This window comes from Pelodiscus sinensis, chromosome 6 (assembly GCF_052426305.1).
Source record: "Pelodiscus sinensis isolate ZL-2025 chromosome 6, ASM5242630v1, whole genome shotgun sequence".
NCBI lineage: Eukaryota > Metazoa > Chordata > Testudines > Trionychidae > Pelodiscus > Pelodiscus sinensis.
The window spans coordinates 7,603,269-7,607,895 of NC_143057.1; the positions used below are offsets into that span (position 1 = coordinate 7,603,269).

The 4,627-nt window shown below is 44.0% G+C and overlaps 1 long non-coding RNA gene across 1 annotated transcript; it reads right to left on the bottom strand.

Moving 5' to 3' along the window:
- Positions 1-641: 641 nt before the first annotated feature.
- Positions 642-2,268, bottom strand: LOC142830025 (uncharacterized). The gene is made up of 2 exons (XR_012905035.2): positions 1,947-2,268; positions 642-1,202 (listed from the first exon to the last, which is right to left on the bottom strand). It is a non-coding gene; the product is annotated as an uncharacterized LOC142830025 (long non-coding RNA).
- Positions 2,269-4,627: the final 2,359 nt, after the last annotated feature.

A 4,627-nucleotide genomic window follows, 5' to 3' on the forward strand; every position in this document is an offset into this window, starting at 1 on the left:
CAACTCTATCACACTGTGGGGAATCTTCCCTAGGGAAAGGAGCCTATCAGGGTGATCCTTTGGGGATCAGTTTGTCCTCCCTGCTTTTCTCTCTCAGCCTCCACAACCCTCAGGCTAGGCTGGCATGAAAAGACACTGCTTGCATCAGGGAATGCAAACAAGCCATTGCATTTCCAAAAGATGAAGACATGGCAATCTAGGTCTGCGTGTTCCCTGGGAAGCAGCAGAACACCACTGGCACAACTTCTGTTAGGAAGTTGAAATTTTCTGGCCCATGTGACCTGGTTTCTCATGAACATCATCAAACAAGTGGTAGCTGAGAGGGACTTGTTCAGCACGCTTACGATCTCAGGCAAGCGCCTCGCAGGCAGTACAGGCAGAACAAGAATATTGTTCCATGCCTAAAATGCAACCTAAGCACGTTGTTTTAGTTCTAACATGCTGTGTCATTACAGAGACGAACTTCATTTTCCAACGGTTAGAACAGAGAGGATCTGAGAGTTGGGCAACTTCTATTTGGTTCCCATCTCAGCCACTGACTTGCTTGGTGATTTGGGGAAAGACACTTAATCTCTCCCTGCCTTGATACCCCCCATGTGTAACATGGGGATAGAACATTAACCCGTCTATGTGAAAGTCTATTAAGCTCTTCAGATGTAAAGTACATCCATGCAAATGGTTTATTATAACATCATAGACAATTAGTGGTGCAAAGACCTAGCAAGTCACCTCACCCAGTAGTTCTGAGTCCCAGCTCACTGTGGAAAAAATTGTATTTCACAGGCTGAGACTCCTCTGGGATCCTCTCCCGTTTAGCAATATCAGAAGGGCATATTAGTCTCAGCCGTCTGACACTCATTCATGACCTTCAAGTTGAGCATGTATGCTCTAACTCATCCCTTTGAAAGTAGAGGTTGGTCTCCTGTATTGCAATGCCCTGAATTTTTCTCTAGTCGAGTCACACATTTGGCAAAGCTATAACTAGTTGGAAAGAGAAGGTGTTCATAGAAAGGGCTAGGCAAGATTAACGATACTGTTGCCAACCGTGTTTTTGTTCCTTTCTCTGGGAGACTCTTCAGTCCTAAATATTTCTCTGGTATGAATTGTCCACTGATACACAATCTACATTTTCTTTTGTCTTTTTCCATCCCATGGCTCCCTAGTTCCACCTTGGCAATTCCATCCTTGTACTAGAACAACTCCTGCCAACATAAAAATGATAAATATATTGGGTCAATTTTACTCCAGAGCACAAGCAACACATGTTCAGTATTCAACCATGTTTACAACTGAACACAACTGGGTCCCCAGTTCGCATCCTTTACATGGCCCAAGTAGTATTCCACGAGTAACTCCATTGAAATCAATGGGACTAGACATGGATGAAGGCAGTACTCATGGTGAGCCAGGATGGCAGAATTGCAATAGCCCACTAATTATCCTCAAACAGTAAATTGTTCAGATTCCTGCAGAGACCAAGTATGAAGCCTTAATATGTGTTATGGTTTAAGGCTGCGTCCATATATAACTACCGTTAACAGCATTTTTCTGAAAGAAACCGTGCTAAAATAACATGGACAATCTCTACTTCCAAGAAGCTCCCAGCTCCAAAAAGTGCTGTGTTCAGATTTCCCTATGCAAGGAGGCATAACATAAATCTTGTCTCCATCAAAACAATGCAAGATAGTCACTATTTAGCACAGTGGAAAACTACATCCATTGACTTCAGTGGTTTGTTAAAGGAAGTCCTCCCTGTGATTTGTAAGCCCCCCAAATTAAAAAAAAAAAAACCTAGAATTTCAGGTCAAGGTCTGTCAAGATGTTTAATCTGAGGAACATTGTACTGCACCCCTGGAAGCAAGAACACCACTTTGGTGTTTCCTTATGTACCTGTTATTGGATACGTGTGAACTGCTCATGGTATATGGTCCACAGAAACCACTGACCTTATTCAAGGGAATTGAACGAGGAGGATAAACATTTCCAGGGGTGATGGGATTGTGTCCTGGCTTCTTGCCACTGTATCTCCCTCAATCCTTGTGCATCAATTAAAGTAAGGTTGACCCACTGACACTGGGTAAGCTTTATTATAACTCACCCTATTTACTCGCTCGCTGCATAAATAATGATTTATGACATGTAATTTCTAACTTTAGTCTGAAACCTATAATTGTGCCAAGCAACTCAGTAGGGTGATGTAGTCAAACAATGGGTTCGGTTTTATGCTGTTCAGGAAGGACTCCTCCCATTGGATGCCATACAAACTGAACGTTTCTGTTACAAACTACACAGACAAATGGAATTTCATGTACCGTTCAGATTCCATCCTCATTGTCCACCCCAGAATGTGCTGTCTGGCTACAACCACATCACCCCCTTCACTTTATCCCCCTTGCCATGTCCACCCTTGGTTCTGGCCTTGTTTCCTTCCTTTGCTCAATGGGTGCTTTTGGGATTAACTCTTCTTTCAAGGCTGACCACGTTGCAGCAGCCAATGTAAGATTTTGCCCCCTTTTCAAAATGCAGCAGCTTCTAGTACCTCTCATGCATGTTCTGCTATACAATTAGAAATAGGTTTGAACCTTGGGCCAACACTTGACCATTGTGGAACAATGTTGGTATTTGGAACTAGAACTCAGACATGGATATTGCAGATGGTCTCTGTCTATTCTTTTTACTGGTCTGAAGCAGAATCCCAGATCTCAATAACTTCAGGTGCCCATCTGAATTTTGTAGTATGAGCCAGTTATAGTGATCCCACATGTACATTCACTTAAGACAAGTCAGAATTAGAGCTTTACCACCAGGTTTGGGGGGGGGGCACCACTTGGCCTCATAACCTCGTCTCTGATCCAATTCTGATTAAATATTTAACAAGAACACGAAAAAAAAATGTTTTTGTGCTGAAGTTGCTCTTAGGAGCTGTGACCATCAGCTAGAACCCCACTCTGTTAGGAGCTGTCCAAACAGAACAAAATGAAGGTCCCTGTTCCAAAGAGATTACAACTGAAGTAAGACAAGACATAGTAGATGAGTACAGGCGGACATATTCTATTCAGGTCCCTATACCGCGCCCCCCCCCCCCTCAATGCGGTGTCTGAGTATATCCCAGTAGTATTGTTATGTGTCACAACTAGCATCTGCCATGTGCGGCTTGTTCCTTCAGTCTTTCTGTCTTGCCCAAGAAAGACTAGTTCAAGCTGGCACAGGTGCAGAGGAGAGCTGTGAAGACGTTCGGGGGAATGGAGGACCTATTTTATGAATAGAGACTAAATTAACTTTGGTTAGCCTTGCAAAACAAAGCCGGGGGGGGGGGGGGGGGGAGCATATGATCCCCCCTCTGTAAATACATCCTGGGACTAGAAGTAAACATCAGGGAGGGTGAAAAGCTATTTAAGGTGAAGTACAGTTTTGGTGTAACCCACACACCTTCTGGGGGTGGTGTGTTGTCCCATGTAATAGTACTTAGGCCACTTACAGAGAAACTCATGAATTTGCTCCACAGCCTTAGCTGAGAGGCAGCTGGCTTTTAGCTCAGGTGGTAGAGACACCTGGACTAAACTCCAGCGATGCCAGGTTCCGGCCCAAGTTTGGTTCCACCTGTCGGCGTTACATCGGCACACACGCAAACAGATATAAACTGGCCATGAATAAATTTAAATAGGAAACTAGAAGAGGATTTTCAGGGAGTGGCATGCTGGAATAGTATTGGGGGAGTGGGGAGAACAAGCTCACTAGCTTTCAGAAGGAGCTCGAAAGAAGCCCATAAATAGGATTAGATGATGGGATTGTTTGTGATAGCCTGGGACAGGACTCAGTCAACAAGAAGGTCCCTTCCAGTCCCAATCTACTAACCAACGCTTGTGGGGGTTGCAGGTGAAGTGACTTCCAGTGATAGATTTCAGAGCTGTAGTTTCCATTGTGAAATCCAGATGTTGAGGGAAACATGCCCATCAGGGGAAATTCTGCTTCCTTTGCACCATCACAATCACAACGAACTCGAGGGTCCATTCCTGTTTCTGTCCTGGCAGGTGGCAATAGTATTATATGATAAATCTCATGCAATATTCACCTATAAAACAACATGTTGCATGAAGCAACTTCAGAGGGAAATCAGAAAACAAGCTGAGCCAGCCGAACCAGCATTCCTCCTGGCACTCCCGAGACCGGTGTCAGCGTAATGCTGTAGCTCACGGCACAAATGGGATTTTTGCTTCTGGAATGTTTCCCGGCAAGGATGGCTAACGTAGCTGGCCTTTGCTGTGTTAAATTTTATGGGGCAATCACTTTACAAAATGGTGTTCTTTAGTCTGTCTGTATATTTTACTGTTATATGTATTTCTGTAACCAAAGCGAGAGACAAGGTGGAAGAAGTAATATCTTTGATTGGACCCGTCTTTCCCAGACCTGAAGAAGAACTCTGTGTGGTTCACAGTCTTGTCGCTCTCATCAGCAGAAGTTGGTCCAGAAAAGATATTACCTCACCCATTGTTTCTCTATGTACTTGACTCTATGCACCTGACCAAGTGGTTTTTACCCACAGAAATTTATGCCCAAATAAATCAGCGAGTCTTTAAGGTGCCACAGGACTCCTCGTTGCTTTTGAAGAATCAGACTAATCTGGCTG